The sequence below is a fragment of the Halichoerus grypus genome, chromosome 14 (assembly GCF_964656455.1).
Source record: "Halichoerus grypus chromosome 14, mHalGry1.hap1.1, whole genome shotgun sequence".
Classification (NCBI taxonomy): domain Eukaryota; kingdom Metazoa; phylum Chordata; class Mammalia; order Carnivora; family Phocidae; genus Halichoerus; species Halichoerus grypus.
In genome coordinates, this window is record NC_135725.1 from 8,375,208 (window position 1) to 8,386,177 (window position 10,970).

Sequence of the window (10,970 nt, forward strand, 5' to 3'; positions counted from 1 at the left end):
AGGTAGCTAGTATTATACTATCATAGGAAATGGATTCTTACCAGTTTCTCCTAGTCTCACATTTACATACTTTCTAAAACTGCTGTGCTTTCAGTTACAAGAAGGAAAAGCCCACATGCCTGACCACCCCCATCTACGGGACTCTCTCCCCTCTGCAACCCATAATTGCTTGGGGCGGAAGGGGTGACTATTCTTTCTCCTGCTTCATAATCTTGTCTTCACCTTCTTTCTCCTGCTTCATAATCTTGTCTTCACCTTTAGGCAGCAGTCTCAAGCTCTCCCGTATGGAGTAGCATCCTCTCTACTGTACATGAGGAACTCTTGGTTGGGTCCCTAATATACGAAAGGAATTTAGAAAAATCCACTTTCCGTTCAGAGCCTCATTTTAAACATCTTGTCTTGCCCAAGAAATCACCTCATTCATGTATTCATCCCTTCATTTGTTCACCATCTCTTGCCCCCAGTCATAAAAGATGATCTAAAGGATGATGATGCAAGGAAGAAACAAAAATACGTTAGTTTGATATTTCAAATATATTGTCTCCATTAAAAACGTAATTCATCATTGTTAAAATAATGTAATAAGTAAAATAATTTATGGAAACCCCACTTATCTGTAACCTACCAGGATACAAGTTACTTGGGGGACACAAGTTATTTGGGGGACACAACAAAAGCAGTTATACCTCAGAAGCACCAGAGGCTACTGGCACCGTTTCCCAGGTATTAAGAAATAACTAGAAATCAGATTGAAAGAATATGTTCATCAAAACAGAAACTCTAGGGCCATATTCTTTCAAACACGGAGGCACCGTGAGCTTTAGAATCAGGCATACTAGGTTTGCTTGTGTGAGGGTGCCGCCCACCACTATTTCCAGTTTTCTTCTGCTTCCAGGCACAGAAGAGGATCACATTTCCCAGGGCCCTTGAAGTTAGGCATGGCCTTGTGACAGGATGAGCAGAAATGACGCATGTCTCCTCCGTGTGGAAGCATTTAAGAGATGGCATGAGATTCTCCATGCCTGTTCCCCCTCCTTCCTCAGTAATTGGGGGACTCCTGTTGAGGTGACAGTGTCACCACACAGTAAAGCTGCCTTCAGCCTGGGTCTCTGAATAGCTCAGAACTCCCCTGCCAACCTATGTCATACATGTAGTTTGAGCGAAAACAAACCTTTGTTGTTTTCAACCCCTGAGCTTTGGGAGTGTTTCTTGCTGACGAATTATTAAGCCTCTCCTATCCAATACAGCATCATCCCAGGCTCTGAGGATACATAAATTACGAAGATAGACAAAGTTTCCCTTTCACATGATAGTGGGAGGGATACATAGAGTAGACACATAAGCAAAGAAACACATAAAATTTTGGAATGTGCAGAGTGCTGTGAAGAATATAATCCTGGGGGATGAGGTGTGGAGGGTCCTGGACGTTGCTACTGGGCAGCGGCCGTCAGAGGAACCTCACAAAGTGCTTGGCCCTGAGCTGGGGCAGAGGGAGCCACCTCAAGATTTAGAGGGAAGAACTCAGGCAAAGACTTAACAGCAATTCGAGAGTTCGAAGCAGAGGGTGGTATGAGTGAATCTATCTCACCTCCTGGTTGCTCTTGAGAAGTAGACTGTATGTGGGCAAGAATGGAAACAGGAAAATCCTGCTGCAATAAAACAATGAGAGACAGGGTGTTGGGGTAGGAGGACAGGGATGAGATTCAGGATCTCTTTTGGAGATGACCGTAACAGAACTCGCTGGTAGATTGATGAATGGTGGTAGGAGAGGAAAAGAAGAATCAAGATCAACTCCCAGGTTTTTGGTCTGAGCAGCTGGTTGCTATTTACTAAGATGGAGAAGAGTAGGTGGGGAGCAGGTCTGGGGACAGAAATCAAGAGTTCTGTTGTGAGGTTATGGGGTCCGAGATGGCCACTTGACATCAAAGTGGAGTTATCAGGCAGGCATCTAGATGTGCACATGTGGACTCAGGAGGACAGAGTCTGGAGTCAGGGGTTGGAGAGTCATGGAGCATACAGGTGGTAATTAGAGCGCAGACCCAAATGCGGTCCCTTGGAAGGTAGTATAGAGAGGAGAAGAAAACCAAGAGCAGGGAACTCTAATATGTAAAACTTGGATAAGAAGGGGTCATCAAAAGAGACTAAGCAGTTGGCCCCGTAAGGTCAGAGGGGTGGAGTGACGTGGAACAAGAGAAGAGCTTGCTTCAAGGAGGAGGGAGGAATAGTTTGTGTCAAATGTGACCATCAGGTCAAATATGATGAAAATGGAGATTTGGCCATTGGAATGAGTAACATGGATGTTGATTAAAGCCATTGCAGGAGTGAAGAGTGAAGGGAGTAATGATAAAGTGGAGAAAGTAGATGAAGACAGCTCTCTCCAGGAGTTTGGATGTGCAGAACAGCAGGAAAATGGGGTGACAGCTGGGTCCCTGTATCCAGATCTGCTTTGACAATGTGCATAACTTCACATCCTCCAACTTTGGTTAGACTGGAGCCCATCTTGGTCTTATGGACTACATATGGGCTGAAGCCTTTTCCTGAATCTTAGCCCCTCATCTGGGAACATAAAACTAATTGTCTGCCAGACTACCCTGAGGACACTTCTCTGCCTATCAGTGTTTCCACTTAAAGTAAAACTAAACCACACATCCTGGAGAGATATGGACAAAAAGAGAAAGAAAAAAAAATTTAATCTTTTCACAAAACCAGAAAAGTTCCATGTACTTAATAGCAGTCAGTGACAATGCTGTGATGTCCCCAAAAGACATGGCCATCAAGAAGATAGATGAGTGGTGATGGTAAGGAAGTCAAGGGCCTCACATAAGCAGCAATTAAAAGCAAGGTGACAGATGGTCACAATACTGGGAATTAACAAAATTTAATTTTTGAATTGTCAATACAGTCACAGGGTTCAAAACTCAAAATGTAAAAAGGATGTACCACGAGGTCTCCATCCAACCCCTGTCCCCCAGCCTTCTCATCCATGTCTGCCAAGTCAACTAATGTTCTAAGTTTCTTGCCCTTCTTCCACACGCACGTGCAAATACACTGGCATCCTTTCCTCTCTCCATCTTTTGGCTCAAATGCTATAACACCCTACGTATTCTTCTGCATCTATAAAGTCAGAAGTTTGGCAACATGTAAAGAAGTGGATTTTTGCAGCTTCACCTAACAGCTACTGAATTCATGCTAAATATTTTTAGGGAAGTTTTTTTATTAGGTAGTAGGCATGGTAAATGGAGTCTAAATTGAGTTCTCCTATGTCTGGGAGCATCTGTTGAATGGGGTGAACCTGTGAGGAGGGGGAAGGTTCCCAGGAGAACAAAAATAGGAAATGTGACATTTGTGCCTAAGCATCCTTATACAAGTTCCCAGGGACTGTCACGGAACGTAGTCATCACTGATGTGTTTGCTTGCCACAACCCCATCCCTCCCAGCACTTCTGGGAAGGCTCTTCCCTCCTGCCAGCACACCCACGGGGGTCCTTGGCTGGCTCTCTCTGAAGTCCATCAGCTGCCAAGATTACCACCTGTCCCCTGTCAAAATTGGCCTTGAATTGCAAATGCCCCCCACCTGGCTGACCATCCTCGAGGTGCCTCCGTCAGGTCCCCTGCTCCTGGTTTGATGTCCCAGCACCAGCTGCATGTCTGAGCCCCTCTCCTGCAGGGGGCATGTGCCTCTTGAATGTGAACCAAGTCTGATACTTGGGGAAAAAAAAATAGGACCCAGCTTTTAAAATTGTCATCTGATATGCCAAGTGAAGTGAAGCTCATTTTCAAATGATTCCCGGCTGTCATAATAGCATCGTGCCTGGACGGCTCAGTCATCACAGAAGCAGAGAGGGCACTTCGATGTCATATTTGACCTGATAACAGGAATTGTGATTGGAAATCAGTTTGAGATACTTAGAACAGCTACTTAGAATCACATCAATTAACATTTGTACGTTGCTTTCCTGTTTATAAAGCACTTTTTATGTACACTGTCATAATATGTTAGGAGTGATGGTAGCTTTAAGGAGAGAACAGAACTGAACGATTTTATTGCCTCAGAAACAGGAAGGAAACAGGTTCTTACAAAAGGAAATAGCAAAAGCAGACCACGGTGCTAAGCATAAAAGAATAAGCATTACCTGTCCCAAACCCAGGGAAGTGGGAATGAAAACACTGCCAGTTCAAGAGAGACACTCCGCGGGAAGAGGGTCAAGCCAAACCGAGGTCCTGTACCAACGTGTTCAAGATTGAGGGCTGCTGAGTGGCTGTTTGACCAGAGTAGGTTGTTCTTTCTTTCATTTATTTTGTTGGTAATCCATAGCTTTGGGTTAAAGTATCACAACCGCAGATAAACCAGAAGAAAATACGTAGTACATTTAGGCCTCTCTGCCTAGCCTCTCTTATGACCACATTCTTGGAGAGAGATGCCGGACACCCACTCCCATGATGCCCCCATTTTGCTGCTTCTTCCCGAACTCTTTCCTGGAAAAGCACTTACCAGCTCCCTATCCAACCTGCTCCCTCTCCCAGTGGTTCTGGAATAATTATCTTCCTAGCTGTTGATGACTCAGTAACGGGCTTAATTGATGATAACTGCCATTTCCTGGAGAGTTGGTACTCATAGTTATCTTTTGTCTCGGAGGCTGAAATGCACAGTATGTCCATACAAACGGGGGAAGAATTCCGCTTGATTAATGTCACGGCAATGAATGCCAAGCAAAAGCGTGATTCAGCACATCTGGTGACTTTGATTTGCTAATTCTGAATAAATATTTTCTTTATGGGACTTTCCACAAAGAGTCCTACGGAACTGGCTCGAACACAGCTTTTTGTCTCTACTCTCCACCTGCACTGCATTTGCCTATCAGATTCTCTTGCATATGGCAGGTAATCGATAGATGTTTACTGAATGAAGGTTTTCTTGGTTGGAGTGTGATGAGGCGCCACTGTTGAACTGACTCAGTAGGCTTTGCTTTCACATGAGCTCCTCCCGTATGAAGCCATTGCCCTGATGAGGAAACAAGAGCTGAGTTATTGAGAGGATTGATTCTGCCCTCCTCAGGGGTAAAGGTAAGGACATGTGTGAGTGTTAATGGCATGGCTAGAATGTGACTAGCCCGGTTGTGTGCGTTTGCACATAGGTGTTAGTACTTTATTCCAGGTCTAGAGGAAGTTCGCAGCACGTGACTCTTCTCACCAGAAGCTAGCACGAGGACTTTCTCCTCTGACAGTTCTCTCCTCCAGGCTCCCCTCCCTCCAGAATTCTCATCCAACTTAATACAGTCATACCCAAATGCTTCAGGTAAAAATTGACCTTAATTCTTGGAGAAAACCAGACTGAGGCCATGCTGGGCAGGACACAAGGTGGAGGTAAGCTTTCCAAAAGGAGGACCAGGGATGGACCAGAGAATGGAACAAGAGCAGGAAGACTGTGAATGAGATCAAGACTGGCCTAGCATTACTGGTACATTCGAGGAGTTTTTTTTTTTTCTGGAAAGTTCTAATATTGCAAAGTCTGTAATTTCCCTAAACCCTATCCTGGCCCAGAGATGAGGAGAAGAGCAGGGATGGAGCACAGGAGGTAGGAGAGGAGAATGAGTGCAAGGAGAAGTTAAATTAGAAGGAGAGAAGAAAGGGGATCTAAAAGTAGAATCAATGGAAATAGTCAAGATTTGTCAATAGCCTTTTTCCTAGGTGGAAATGCATCTATTTATCTTTCTGTCTCTCTCTCCATCCATACATCCATCCACACATCCATCCATCCTGCCCTTTTCCAAAAGGATTTACATCAGTTTCCAAGGATACATTGTAGATGATGATATAAACTATCATTGGGCAGAATAACAAAGAAATACTAGGATGGGGACAAAATGGAGCCAAGAGGTGGGCTGGCCACACACACTTGCTGGACTGGATTCCTAGCCTGTGACAGAGAGAAGCAGTGGTACCCAGAACCACAGAGAGCATCTTGCTACACCTGGGGCTCTGACCTGGTGAGATATGTCTTCCTCTTTAGATCTGCTTCTCCGGCTGTGTAGGGCCTGGACGAAGCACACCCAGTTGGGCTCTGTGGGCCCGACCCTCTGCACAGTGGGTGGCAGGGAGAAGGCAGAGCTAAATATCTGCGACTGTGAGTGTTGCAGATGTTAAAATCCAAATGCAAATATTGCTTCACTTGCATAAGGCAGATCAACAGAAAAGAACCCACCCAACTATAGAAAATACGCTGTCAGAAGTTATAAAACAACAATAATTTTTTTCCAGAGCTCAAAAACTAGCAAATTTTTAAAATCTTTTTTTTTTTTTTTTTAGTTAAGACCAAAAAGAAAAGGGGGTGGGGGTGGATTTAAAATCATAGTGACAGGGCCTATGAGGTTCTTTTCTTGTGTGACATCTCCCTCTACTGATAGCACCTTCTCTCTCTTTTCCCAGGCAACCCAGCAGGGACGTCCTTTAAAAGTGAGGTGCCCATGAAATAGCTTTGCATCCTTGCTCACAGATTGGAGGGGACAAGGGGGGGAAGATCATAGGTTCTGCTTGGGACTTGGGGAATTGGGCCATCTGAGTGCAGTCGGCAATAGGACGCACATGTCTGGAGCTCAGAAGAGGGGTCTCAGACAATGAGACGAGGGGCAGAGTGGCTGGGGGGAGAGGATGAAAGATGAGAAGAAGGATGCCTTCATCTTGAGAGTCTCTCAGACATCAAGGTCAGGCAGACGGGTGGGAGCAAAGCAGCTCATTCCTCTGAAGGCTTTTTTACAGCACTTGCTACACAGGGCCATCCGTCTCTGGCTTGAATAATCCCCGTGTTGGGAAACCCATTCCTTCGTTGTCGAGAATTTTTTTGACATTGTTCATTGTGAGAAAGTTACCACTTCAGGTGAGCTGGGGTCTGCTCCCCCACATACCCCTCATTTTTATCATTCTGCCGTCCTGTATGATATGGATGCTCACCCCACACGTTTACCTGACAAATGCTTCCCCGTGAGAATCCCACCAGACAAAGCTGGCTGCATGGGTCATTCACCCAGTTCAAAGTCTATGCCTCCCCTCCCGTCCCTGCTGTTCTCCCTTGAGACCAGAGACTGTGTCTTATTCCTCTTTCTCCTCAGCCTCCAGCCTATCAAATCATTCAGGGAGGCTTTCCACAAAGTAAGTGCTTCACGTGCATGATCTCTTCAGACATGGCATCAATTGAGTGAGCTAGACATCACTATCACCCCACTTACAGATAAGGAACCTGAGGCCCAAGGAGACACATAACTTGCACAAAGCCACATAGAAAGTGGTTGGAAGAGCCCGGCTTGGAGTCCACGTCTATTGGATATCAAAGCTTGGGCACTTAAGTCAACATGATTCTCCCTGTTTTGTCCGTAGACAGCATCAGGCATAGAAACAAAACAAAACAAAACAAAAAAACCCACTGGGTGGAACCAAACTGTGATAATACGTACTTGAAAATTGGTCATTTGGGGGCATGGGGCTTATAGATGGAACAAGTAAGACTTAGTTTCTGGAGCCAAGTTTCTTCCCCGTTGACCCTACTGACTCCTCCTGATCTCAGCGTCAGCATCCGGGAAACCGTCCTCCTTCCAGCTTTATTCCATCAGCTCAGCAGTTCCCACAAGGGCTGCTACCTGAGCCCACGTGCAGCACGTCCTCCCTCCAGCCCTCTCTGGGAAGCACCCTAGCCTTCCAGGGCTCCTGCTGTCCTACAGCTTCTTCCAGCTCCCAGCGTTCTTTTCCGGCTTCCCCCAGAGGGCAACAGGCTCCCGCCAGCCATATTTTGGGTGTAACTGGCTCCCCACTAACCACTCCATAACCTGAGGTGAGTTACTTAACTCCTTTGAGCCTCGTGTTTCTTACTGTTAAAAAGGGAGTAAGTACCTGAGGGTATGGTGTAAGTGTAATTGAGAAGTGAGTCAAGTGTCCAATAGAAGGCCTGCCCCCCACCATAGTTGCTCAAGTAGCCATCCTCAGCCTGGTGGGAAATGGAGAAGTCTGTGATTATTGTTTCTACCTGGAGGGGATGAACGATTAGGGGAAAGAGCGGCAGCAAATGGGAGAGTGAAGTCTTGGGGGTGAGAACATACAAAATGCATTTTCATGGAAGCCATTGAAAGAATGTTCTTCTCGGTTCCTATTCCCTAGTGGGTATTCATGAGTCCCTATCTTTCCTATGACTTCCAGGTCTTGTTTCTGTAGAAAAGTAGAGATAGAGACGGGTGGCAGAGAAACCAAGCAAGGTCTTAAGGAAAGAAAGGCAATTATTGATTCCTGGAAGGTTTGGCAGGAGAAGGAGGAGAGGGGCAGCAATCCAAAGGCAGTGGGTTTTGTTAAGTAGGTGATGGAGAAGAGCCCCCAGAATCAGTGGCTGAGGGAGGATCTGAGTGAGGGAACGTGAGAGTGATGCTTGGGGTTTCATGAAATGATTTTAATAATGTTGACATTGTTGGGTCTGTCACCTTTATGCCTTTTTGGTAATGGTGGGAGAAAAATTGGGAAGATTGCGCAATACTTTCAGCCAACTCCCCCCACCCCCATTTTAACCAAGAACATTAGGTAAAAAACCTTTCACCTGCTACCATCTGTGGCTCTCTAAACTGCCAAGCTTTTTCTAAGAGTGCCCTCCAATTGAATGAGAGCTGAAATAAGGCGTCTGTCAGAGAAGACTCAGGAATACCAGTTTTTGGTTGGAAGCTGGTCATCAAGGATTTGAAGATGTGTAAATGTGAGTTTGAACATTTAAACCCATTCAGGAGCACCTCCTGAGATTCTTATGCTCACATTGAGGGAGGCTGGATGAAAACCTATTCATCTGTTCCCCTCAGCTCATTACCTAGAGCCAGAGCCCCAGTCCTTGAATGCTAGTGGCTGGCAGAATTAGCTTAAGTTTTGCAGGGATGGGTGGTGAGTATCTGACGGGCCATTTACTACAGATCAAGGCTTCTTACACTTTAATGTGCATGAGAATCCCCGAGGGATCTTGCCAAAATGAGGATTCTGCCTCAATTAATGGGCGTAGGGAGATGGGGGTGCTGAAAGTCTATTTTTAACAAGCTCCCAGGTAGTGCTGATTCTTAATGCTGCTGGGTACCAGCACAAAGGACGATACCTTGAGGAGCAAGCGCTAGTGTATCTGACACTGGTTTGCCCACACCCACCTTTGTGACATTTGATGGGTACCTAACACACTCTTGGTGTCAGTTCACTTCTGGGACTGGCTTCCTTCCCCTTCCCAACCCCCCCCCCCCAACAACAACAATCCCTGCTAGGAAAACGCAATAAATAGAATTTCAGTTGCTTAGAATTCTGAGTTCACCACTTAGAGGTATTTTTTCTCTGTTTGCTTTGGGAGGAAAATGTTTTTTCTTCCTTTTTGAATCCCAGAATTCTTGATTTTTTTTCACCCCTTAATGGTTTGGCACAAACCCACTTTTGTTGATTTGGTATTTCCTCTGTGGATAAACTTCCTGGCTTTGGAAAAAGCCTCCTTCTTTTATGAGGCACTCTTAACCTGCAGGATTTCCATTTAGCTTAATTGGCATATTTATGTATTGAGATGGGTACCTAGAGGGCTTGGGCCACAGCACTTTTGTATAAATCGAAAAAAAATGAAATGAGCTGTTCTCACAGTTGTGTGCCCTTCAGTCATGGAGTGTGGTAAAAGGCTCATCATTTATAGGCTGTGAAAGCTCAGGAAGATCAATAGGCATAATGCAACCCGGAGTCATTTAGAAAAGCAAAACTCAGGATTTTCAAAGCCCAATTATTTCAGGAGCTTGGCCATTACTAATTCCCTGTTAAATCCTTCCTGGGCCTTCATTCCCTCGCCATGTTAAGGAATGGCCTTCGAAAATCCTGATGAATCATCCTCCTGAGAGGACACCACAGAGCCTTCTCCTGACGGTCAGACCATCTGTAACCTTGGAGGAGCTGACTGTTCCTGGCCAGTCCCTTGTGATCACAAGCCTGGCTGCAGACTGTGACTTTTCAGGTCGCTTCTGAAGCCTCTCATGTTATGAAGGCAAGTGTGGGAATTGATTGTTATTGGTTTCATATACCTATGGTTAATAGCTTATAGATTTTTATATAGTCTGGCCCCTCTAGGCATGTCTGTTAAGTCTCTATTAAGGTTGACAGAGAGGAGAGAAGGTTAAAGGACCTAGGACACATGTGTGGCTTTCCTCCGAGGCTGACCGAGGAAGAACTCCTTAATGGAAAATTCTAGTGACCTGAAGATTTGAGAAAGAGGAACCATTTGGTGGATACTGGAGGAATCTGGCCCCAGAGTGCAAGAACGCATGTTTCGTAAGAGGGCCAGGTGATGTCAGGAGCACAGATGCCCTGCTTACATGAATTAATGGAAACAGATAAAAGGTGAACCAGCTGCCCTGAGAGTTTTTAGCTTCTGCCAAGATGTCTACAGGGAGTTGAGTGGTGGTCCCAGAAACTGTGAATGTGACCTTATTTGGAAAAAGGGTTTTTGCAGATGTAATTAAGTTAAGGATCTCTAGGTGAGACCTTCCTGGATTATCTGAGCAGGCCCTAAATCCAAAAACAAGTGTCCTTCTAAGAAGAGGCAAAGACACAGACAAGGAGAGGCAATGTGAAGTTGAAGGCAGAGATTAAGGGCTGTGTTGCAGCCAATGAGCCCCAAGGATTGCTGAAGGCACCGGAAGCTTGGCAAGAGGTGCCGAGCGGAGTCTCCCTCAGAGCCTCCAGAGGGAGCCAATCCTGCCAAGAGCTTAATTTTGGACTCCCAGCCTCTAGAGCTATAAGGGAATACATTTCTGTTGCTTTAAGCCACCAAGTCTGTGGCGATTTGTTTCAGCAGCCCTAAGAAATGAATATAATGACCAATCCCCAGGCTGCTGGCTCTGTCCTCCACAAGCAGCCCTGGAGAAACTCATGAACCAAGAGGAAACATGGATTCTAGAAACCAGTGATAACAAAATGTGAGGAAGGAGACCGAAG